An 11,496-nucleotide genomic window follows, 5' to 3' on the forward strand; every position below is an offset into this window, starting at 1 on the left:
CCTAACTCTAGTAGGCTCCAAGACCTAACTCAGCTAGGCACATAACAAATTAAAACTTTATTCATACATATTTGTTATAGGTTATAACTCAAGAAGTCCTAACCAAGTTAGGCATTCTCCAAAAGTCTTATCTCGGCTAGGCTCATTTTGGATCCTATTTTTTATAGGTTAAAATCAATATCTTGAAATATTGACACTTCCATCTTAAACCTTGAAAAAAGACTCCAAACATCATACTTGCTCATCCGAAATGTAAATTGCATTTGCAGCCTTGCAAGTAGGGATGGTAAACTAACCAGGGGTCTTTGACCCGGCTTGTAAAGATCCGGACTTATATGTCTAAAATTGGTTGTTAGAATCATGTTTTGACTTATATAAAAACTCGTTTAATAAAAAGGCCTCAAGCTCCAACTCAAAAGCCCGGTCTTAGATACTCTCAGGCTGGTCTAATATACTAACTTTTATTTTTATTTTATATTTCTTTCATCAACCTATTTTACCCTATTTTATTAGTTAAACAGACTTTTTGAATTATTTTGTTCTATATTATGTTGTTTGGATATACATTAAATTTATGAATTTTTGTGGAATTATTAGTGATGTTGAACGCATATTCTGTTTGGATAAATTTTTGCTGTCTTATTTTTTTTTTAACAGGCTAAACTAGACTTTTATTTCTTCTAAATAAGACAAGTCTTAGGCTGATAATTATATTCATAATAGGTAACAGGCTAGGTCAGACTGACACATTTAAATACAGGCTTAACCTTTAAGATCAAAGATTGATCCGGCTCGACCCGTTAACACCCCTATTTGCAAGCTCGATTCCATCATGGACCTTAGCGACCAGGGACAACATATCTTACAAAGATGGCACCCCAACAAGTGAAGCACCAAGTTGTGGGCTTTTGTTTTGGATGTGCTATTTGGGCTTACGTCCACTACTCATAGGGCTCATTAGCTAAGGGGAAAACTCTAGACCCCTTTGGGGGACTTTTAGGCATATGTAAAATGGGTCTTCACCCTCATTCATCAATAAACAAGTAATAATCCTACTTTAAATATTATGCTTATGACTCTTATTGATTTAATAGAATGTCTGAGTGTCGTGCAAGTGCATCACCTCCTTATATCACCCGAAGCACACAAAGGAGTATCTTGCCGCCACTACCATTGGATCTACTCCATAAAATCTCAGCCACAACCATACATCTAGTCCAGATCTACACATTTCAACATAAGTTTGTGATGAAAGGTAAAAGTAGGAAACACTACAGGAGAGGTAATTGGTATTTTACCAGCAATGAATTCTTTGTCTCTAATATATACTATGGGCCCGTTTGGATGAGCTTTTTTTTCTTTAAAAGCTGCTTTTTTTTAAGAAAAAAAGCGCTTCTAGTTTTTAGTTCGTTTGGATGTCTGCTTTTAAAAAAATGAGAAATCACAAAAAAAAGCCAAAAATTTACTTTTTTCAGAAGCTAAAAATTTTAACTTCTCAGAAAAGCAGAAGTCAAAAGTCAAATATTTTTTTCAAAAACTAAATATTTTTATAAAAATATAAATAGCTTTAACTTTTGTAAAAAGTACTTTTAAAATAAGGAAGTGATAAAAAAATATTTTTTCTAAAAGCTGAAACAAACGACCTCTATGTCTGTTCTTCCAATTTGTTTAAAATCTATTACAGGATAATAAATTTTTATTATTACTAGTGATATTCATCTAATAATTTTATTTGTAACATAGAAAGATTTAAAAATTGAGCCGTCAATTAAAATGTTTTCATCAACGATATCAAACAACAAGACTTTTTTGTCAAAGTAGTTTAACGAATCTGGAATAACGAAGTGATTAATTTTTTTTTACTTTCTTTACCAAAAAGAAAGAACAAGGAAATATTTAATAATAAAATTCTTAAATAAGAGAGATGAAGTAGACGAGTTACAACAAAGGTGCGAGAAGGAAATGAGCCTAATGTTTGGCCACCATCCAATATAACTTAGATGTTGATTGACACCTAAGATTCAGTTGATAAACGGGTCAGTTGTACCTAGATTCAGTACATCTCATCAATGAGAACATTACACATCAGAGGAGAGAAAAAAAATTTAACAAAAAAAAAAAAAGAATTTTGACTGACATGTATTATTTTCATTGGTGGAATGTACTGAATCTTTGGTACAACAGTAGTACCAAAGATTTATTCGTCAACGGGGGCTAGACGAACATTTTCAAGCTTATTTAATTTATTGTTTTTAATAACACCATCTTCAAAAATAATATTTATATAATATAAATTGCCTTGCACCGCACAGGGGGCATGCAAGACTAATCTCACATGAATGAGATATTTTTATTTGAATGAGAACTTATTGTATTATATTGATACTTTATTTGAAAATTACATTATTTAGGATATTTTTTTCCGTTATTCCAATTGAGGAATGCAACAACATAAAAAAAAATTTTGAATTTTTTTGTTAATACTATTTATTATTATGCCAGATTTCAGACGTGGCCCCACTAAATAATGAGTCTACTAAAAATTTACATAATAATAAAAACTACGTTAAAAAATAGTATAAAAAATATGGGGAGAGTTATATTGACAAAAAAATTATTTACAAACTACACTAAATCTGACTAGTCATTGTTGAGATATATAATCTCACATTGGTTAGATGTGCAACTAATGTGGCCTTTATAAGGCTTTGGGCACTCTCACCCTTTGAGCTAGCTTTTGGAGTGGTGTATCCCAAGGTTCTTTACATGGTATCAGAGCTTGAGCTCTTACCGCCTCCCACTTTAAAGTGGAATTAAAAAAAAAAAAAAACACAAAAGGTAAATCAAAAATTGGGCCTGTGCAATTCCACGCTTCTAGCCCAAAGGGCTCTTGCGTGAGGGGGCGTGTTGAGATATATAGTTCCACATTGGTTAGATGTGCAACTAATGTGGCCTTTGTAAGGCCTTGGGCACTCTCACCCTTTGAGCTAGCTTTTGGGGTGGTGTATCCCAAGGTTCTTTACAGTCATACACTCTTGATTGAAGCTTGACTAGTCAAATTTAATGTAATTTGTAAATTTATAAGAAAAAAATTTGTAAATATAATCCCTCCCAAAAAATATATTATTAATCTGAGTCAATTTCTTCACAAAACAATATGAAGACTAAGACTTTTACCACACAAAAAAAAAGTGTGAAGACTAAAAGACTATCTTTCCAGGGGAAAGTTAATGGCAATTCGTAACTTCAACAGAAGACATGGATGGTGTTTGGAAAACGGGTCAACTCGACTTGATCTGATTCAATCTGTATGTAATTTGAAAAAAAATAAGTTAGGTTAGAGTTGGCTAGAAATAAAATGAGCAAGAAAAATTCAAACCAACCCGACTCGAGCCAGGTTAGAGTTACTCGTGGATTGGTTCGAAAAAAGAGAGGGTAAAATAACACTTGATATAAGATAAGGAAATGAGTTTCATTTAATATAAGATGTTTATGGCAAAGAAAAACACTTGATATAAGATATTTAGTTGTTGAGTATAATTAAATTAACAATTTACAAGATCAAAACAACAACTCAAAATACATCACAAAAGGTCCAATACTTCATTAAAAGTTTCCAAACAAAATATTCCAAGTCTAACAAGACATAATGCTAAACCAAATCAAGTTTCATGAGCCTTTAGGGAATGGCAACGGCAGCAGCGATAGCAACGTATGTGTTTGGAATTTAGCCATTAGTTTCTACTTTCTTTGAATAGATCTGATTCCTTTATTATTCTTTATAATTTTTTAATAAAAAAAAATAACCTACGAACTGATTCATTTGACTCATCAGTTGGCTCGATTATTTTTGAGCTGACTCGGGTCGGACTGACTTGAGTTATCAGCTCATTTTTGTCAAACTTGGTTCTTTTATGCAAGTTAGGAGTGAATCCAATGGTTGGCTCATTTTTATTATCTCTGTGTTTTACGAGAGGTCTCTTTTTCTCTCAATTGGTTAAAATGAAGTCAAAATCAGGTGTCTGGTGGTGTCTGAGTTGTCTTTTACTTTGCATCAACTCTCGAGTAATTGAGACAAAGTCAGTTAGAAGGTTGAATGTCAAACGAGTCCATAGGATTCTGAAATAAATCATTTAGTCCATGGCAAAATTAAGTTGGGTCTAGCAGGTATACTTTACAGCCACAATTTTTGACAAAATCATTCAGGACTCTATCATCATGATTTCTCGAACAACCATGAGTTAATGGAGCTATACCTCACTAGGTTTAGAATCACAATTCTTAGTCTCTTAAATCTTTCTTCAAATTATTTGCTAGATTGGGAAGGAGTAAAGAACACTGCGGAGATTATTTTGTTAAAAAATTAATTTAATGCAAAAACGTAAGTTTTTAATATAACCTGTGTTAAGATATTTTATAATATTTAATTATTTTTTAATAAAATGGATGTTGATAATTGAACTCACAACTATTTAATCTCATTATAAAGTATTAATTCAGCTCAAAAATTTAAATTGTTAAATAAATGTCACATTAATAATTTTATATTATATTTCTCTAATATATTTCAAATTCATTAATTTGTTCTCAGTCTTTACTCCAATTACGTAATTCTTTGACTGGAAAAATAATAAAATGCTTAACTACAGAGTAGAAAAATCCAATCCAAATTTCTTCAAGTTCTGCATCAACGTTCAAAATATTTAGATATTCTGAAAACTTCGTCAATTATTCTAAAGATATAATATAAAATTATTAAAAGTCAGTTACTTATTAACTTGAGTTCTTTAACGAAATGATTTCTTAATATATATATAGCTACAGAGTTAGGGTGATCACGAGATCACGAATTTCAATTCTTATTGTACTCCACTTTCTAATAAAATGAAATCAAGATCATCAGTGGAAACATAAGTAACCTTGAAACATAACATAACAATATTAGTGTTCCCCTATGTCCCTAATCAAGAAAATTGTAAAGATTCATTTTAACCCAAAATTTTAAGGTGTTGGGTGAGAGTCTATTTAATAGTTTATATTATTCACTAACACATCCCTTCATGCAAGAGTTATTTGAGTTTGAAGCGTACATATTGCACAGACCCAATTTTTGATTTACCTTTTGTGCTTTTATTTTAATTCCATCAGAAAGTGGGAGCCGGTGAGGACATCGAACTCGTGACTTTGTGGTCACTTATGCAGCTCTGATATTATGTAAAAAAATCATTTCAACTCAAAATTTTAAGTTGTTAGATGAAAATTTTTTTAATAGTTTATATTATTTAATAACCATCATTGATTTCAAACATCTTGGTCCTTTAACAATTGCGTCTTCTTGAACATCCTTGATATCGGGCAAGCCCACTTGTCTATATCTTTTGAATAAGAATTGAAAATACAAAGAGACCTGACCATACTTATCTCTTTAATTAGATTTCCAGGTCGACGTAGTATGCACTTTTCTTTTCTTTTTAGTAAATATCATGCACATTTTTCGGTTAAATGAAATTTAATACATGCTTCTTCTTTTTTATCAGAACAATTGTGTATTAGTGTTCCCCTCTGTCCCTAACTAGAGTTGTGCATGGGTGCATGGGTCAGGTTTTTGTGTCGACTCGACCCAACTTGATTTTTGTAGGTCAGGTATTTTGACATTACCCGCTTTAATTTAATCTAAGTCAGGTCTGACTTGGTTTGGATTTTTTTGAACTAGTTTAGAATCGGGTCGGATCTGACCTGACTTAGTTTCTGAAGTGTGACTTGGTTTCTGAAGTTGGTCAAATCTGACCTAGCCCGTTTTTGACTTGATTTCGTCACGAAATTTCGTCGAAATTTCTACGTTGCAAACGACAAAAATTTCGTCACAAAATTATTTTTTCATCGAATACTTTTTGTTGTAAAGCGACAAAATCTTTTCTTTAATGAAATTTTTTACAAAAAAAGTTTCTATCGAAATTTAGTTTCCGTCAAAAGTTTTGACGAAAATGATTTCTTCCATTAAATGTTTTAAACGAAAAAGAATTCAGTCAAAAATTTTGACGGAATCTTTTTCGTTCAAAATTTTGATGGGAATGTATTCTGACGAAAATTTCGACGGAAATTGTTTTGAGGGAAATGTTTCATTCGAAACTTTCGACGAAATTTAGATTCTCTAAAGAATTTTGGACAGAATATTTTTTCCGTCAAAATTTTTTATCGAAATATTTTTTGTCAAAAATTTTTGACAGAAATGTGTTCCGTTGAAAATTTTGATGGAAATAATTTTTATCAAAAAACTTGACGAAAATATTTAGTCGAAAATTTTCGATGGAAATATGTTCCGCTAGAAATTTCGACGAATTTTTTTTTTGTCAAAAAGTTTAACAAAAAATGTTTCTGTCGAAAACTTTCGCCGAAATTTGAATTCTGTAAAGTTATTTTGATGAAATTTTTTTCGTCAAAATTTTTTTATGGAAATGTGTTTTGTCGAAATTTTTGATGAATTTATTTTTTTTGTGAAATATTTTGACAAAATTTATATTCTGTAAAAAAAATTGACAAAAACAATTTTCCGTCAAATTTTTTTATAAAAATATTTTTAGTCACAAATTTTGATGAAAATATTTTTCGTCAAAACTTTTTGCGAAAAATTTTGATGGAAATATTTTCCGTAAAAAAATTTGACATAATATTTTTATGTTAAAACTTGTCTTTTAATGTAATTGTGATTTTTTTTTTTCACGTAATATGTATGAGTCAAATTTTGGGTCAATGGGTCATTATTAAAACATGTCAGGTCTAAAACTGACCCAAATAAAAGTGGGTCAATATTTAAACCAGTTCAAAAAAATAAATATTTATAGGTCAAGTCAAGGTCAGATAAGTGAACCAATTTTTTTGCACACCGATATCCCTAACCAAGATAATTGATTTCAACATCTTGGTCCTTCTTAACAATTGCGTCTTCTTGAACATCCTTGATATCGGGCAAGCCACTTGTCTATAATTTTTGAATAACAATTGAAAATACAAAGAGACCTTGACCATACTTATCTTTTTAGATTTCCAGTTCAACGTAGCATGCACTTTTTTTTTAGTAAATACCATGCACATTTTTCGGTTAAATGAAATTTAATACATGCTTTTTTTTATCAGAAAGTGACAAAAATCAAAGAGTATTTTATATCATTTCTATTTTTCAAAACCTTAAATCCGATTTTATTATCAACTTGTGTGGATTGTTTTGCATATACATTCTAATAATTAATATCCCACCTTAAATATAATATATTATCGTTGAATTGTTATATGATTAATTGCTTACAAGCACATGATGTAATTATCTTGGTTTTTAATAAAATTAAATATTGAACATGGAATAGACCGTGTAATGTACAAATAAGATAGTAATTTACTTGTTTACCGAAAAAAAAAGATAGTGATTTACTTTATTCTATCCTTGATAGAGATGAATAAATTTTAGAATTCAGTTTATACTTTATATCAAATATAGACATAGAGGAATAAATTAATGCACAAAGATGCCTTGAAAGAATATTAAAGGCACACCTCACATTTTGTAAAGTGAGGCTTCAATTTAGAGAGTAAAATGAAAATGACAATTGAATCCTCTAAAGAGCTAATTTGAACCAATAATGTGAAATTGTTAGCCTCAATCTTTGAATAATGAATTCTACTACAATTTCACCTTCGCAGTCATTATTAAGGTCAATATGAAGGTTGGTGCATTTAGCACTATAAGGGGAGCATTAATTATCTTAATATTTTGAAGAAAAACTTCAAAAATAATTTTGCTTTGAATAATTTAACCTTATACTTTTTTTAATCATTTATTCCCCTTGATATTTTTTTATCCAAACTCATCACCTGTTAGAAATTTAACTAATCTGTTTATTTTACCTTTTTAGAAGAAGAGAATCGATTTATGAAAAAAAAAAAGAAAAAAAAACTAAATATGTTGGAAACTTACAACACTTGTAAAATAGACTAAAATTAAAAAAAATAAAAGAAAAAATATCAAATATGTCCAAATAAAAAAGAAGAAAATATATCAAGATCAAAAAATAAAAAATAAAAGACTAAATATGTTGAAAATCTATAACAGTAACACAAAAGACAAAAATAAAAATAAAAATTATATAAAACAAAAAAATAGACTGAAAACCAAACAAAAAGATATAAGAAAAAGAAATCACTTTCCAACATGTCTTCAAATTTTTTGTTTTTCCCTTCTATATTTTTTTTTCATTTTTTAGTCCTTTCTGTCATTGTTAAAAGAAATAGAAGCAAAATAAGACAAAAAAAAAAATAAAAGAAAAAGGAATAAGTATTGTAAATTTTCAACGTATTTGATTTTATTTTTTCTTCCATTTTTTTCATTCCTAGTCTATTTTCTTCTTTTTTACTTAGACATATTTTATCTTATTTTTCCTTTTTTCTCGGTATATTTTTTTATTTAAACATATTTAATCTTTTTTCTTCTATTTTCAATTGTTTTAGCCTTTTCTATAAGTGTTCTCGACAAATTTTGTCTTTTCTCTTTTCGTCTTCGATCTACTTTCTTCTTCTAAGAAAAGTAAAATTAGCATGCCACACCAAAAATAAAAGAAGTGAAATTAGCATATATTAATTTAGTTTCTAATGGTATTAAATATGAGTTTGAATAATAAAAGTCATAAGAATATAAGTGATTAAAAAAATAAACCTAAGGGTATAAATAATTCAAACAAAATCATAGATTTTTTTTTTTTTGAACTTTTCCTATTTTAAAATATCTCCATCTAATGGTAGAACCATATATACAAACGAATTGAAGGACACAGACAAATAAACGTGAAATTGGGCTCTTGACCAAATAGTATTGTTCAAAGAATTATTTTAAAAGAATAAATAAATATCGAGATGGGGTTATTTTTTATTATTTATAAGTTCGAAACAGATGCTGTTATTTGTGTCACACGTCATCCGTCACTTGTATAATGCCCAAATTTATATGGTGTTAACATTAATTATGTTGGCAATTCATCATGATCAATGCAACCATATCATATAAATACTCAACTATCAACTAGAAATGAAGACAAATCATATTGATGAGTCAACAGAAGCACCAATGAGCGCAGGATAATTTTAACGTAGACATTAGTTTGTCAAACGATGATGACCATATATAGAAACATGGCTCTAAGCTTGTAGTGCATTGAAGATAAAGATGAAAGCGATGGGGGAATCCAATACTGAAGTGGAGCCGTGGAGGTGATGTTTGATGCCAATCTTGTTCTATCTAGCTTTCTCACCCTAGTTGTGCTCGTTTCTCCAATTGTATCAGAATTATTACCTTAAATCCAATATTCATGATAAAGTGGTTAATGTCCCCATAAAGCCCCTTAAAAGCATTTCCATCCGAATATATATATATATATATATATATATATATATATATATATATATATATATATATATATATATATATAAAGAATCATCTTGACATATGTATTGGTCAACCACATACATATGTTACATTTTGTAATTCATCTCCATATTATATATAAAGGTGGGATTTTTTTTACTTTAAAAAGTCTTATTTTTCATCTAAGCTATTAATTTTCTTTCATCTAATAATTATAATTTATTGAGTTATATTAATTAATTAATTATTGATTTCAAATAAATCATAATCATTAGATAGACGAATATCAACGACTGAGATGAGATGAATTAATTCTAAGTGTGTTAGGCATGGTAAATCAATAATCGCCAATCTCGATTCCATTAATTGATATAAGCGGGGACTAGCAAGAAATTTGTTTATAATTGGAAGACCACGTAGAAATCAACAGTGAAGGTATTCAATGATTGGGATGAGTCTTTCAAAATATTGCGACTAGATCATACATAATTTTCTCCTACAAATTCTGTCTACAAAATTGAGATACTTGAAATTTTCCTATAATGGAGTTCTGGATACACAATTATATTAAAAATTTGATACAAAGAGTTTTTTCACCCTTGTAACACTGCGTTCCTCAAATTTGAATTAATCAGCGCCAAACCCTAGCTAAACCATGCTGTCTACATATATGTTAGATTAATATTCTTAGTGTATGTGGAAGCGTGAGAAAGCTTCATTGATGAAAAAACAGAAAAGGTGTTACAGTAGAGTTTGTACCTTACATATCTAATATGCAAAGTACACTGCTTATATATGCAGAAAGCAAAAGACCAAAAAATAAAATAGTCACACACGTGACTGGACTAACAAACTAGCTAACTACACATGGTTAGTGTAACAAACTAACTAACTACACATGGTTAGTCTAACAAACTAACTGACTTCTAATTACATAGCAACTACCAGTTAGAAAACTAACAACAGATTAATGATACAGAATAAATAACATATTCTGTATCACCCCCCCTCAAGTTGGAAGGTGGATGTCAAGTAACCCCAACTTGGAGATAAAATCATGAAAGGGAGCTGGTTGTAGGGCCTTTGTGAAGACATCAGCAAGCTGTTGAGTAGTAGACACAGGCAACAAATGTATTAAACCAGCCACAATCTTCTCTCTAGTAACATGACAATCAAGTTCAATGTGTTTACTACGCTCATGAAAAGAAGGGTTGTGAGCAAGATGGATGGCAGCCTGGTTGTCACAAAACACATTAGTAGGCTTAGTCATAGGCACTTGGAGATCATGAAGAAGGTAAGAAAGCCATTGAAGCTCACATGTGACAGTTGCTAGAGCTCTATATTCTGCTTCTGCAGAGGACCTTGAAATTGTACTTTGCTTCTTTGACTTCCAAGAAACAAGAGAATCTCCAATGAAAATGCAGAAACCAGTGGTTGATTTGCGTGTATCAGGGCATGTAGCCCAATCGGCATCAGCAAATCCAGAAGGAATAAGAGAGTTTTCAACAGGAAAGAAGAGACCCTTAGATGGGGAGGCCTTTAAATACCGAAGAACTCTACAAGCTGCATCATGATGAGCCTTCATTGGAGTAGCAACAAATTGACTAAGTTGTTGTATAGCAAAAGAAATATCTGGTCTCGTATTTGTAAGATACAAAAGACGTCCCACCAATCTTCTGTATGCAAAAGGGTCATGAAACAGCTCTCCATCTTTCTGTCTAAGCCGTAAAGATGATTCCATAGGAGAAGGGGCAGGCTTAGCACCTAATAGGCCATTTTCAGCTAACATTTCAAGGACATATTTTCGTTGATTCAAAATCAATCCCTTTTTAGAACGTGCCACTTCCATACCTAAGAAAAAGTGTAATGGACCTAAGTCCTTAATTTTGAACAATCTGTCCAAGTGCTGTTTCACCAGACTAATTTCTTGAAAATCATTTCCACACAACACCATGTCATCTACATAAACCAGTAGACAAGTAAAAGAATGGCCAACAGTCTTAGTGAACAAAGAATGATCTGCATGTGACTGGTGGAATCCAAGATGTCGAAGCTCACACGTGAGTTTGGAATTCCACTGTCGACTA

This window comes from Gastrolobium bilobum, unplaced genomic scaffold (genome assembly GCF_033153095.1).
Source record: "Gastrolobium bilobum isolate Gb01-03AN ecotype WA unplaced genomic scaffold, APGP_CSIRO_Gbil_v1 utg9958, whole genome shotgun sequence".
Classification (NCBI taxonomy): domain Eukaryota; kingdom Viridiplantae; phylum Streptophyta; class Magnoliopsida; order Fabales; family Fabaceae; genus Gastrolobium; species Gastrolobium bilobum.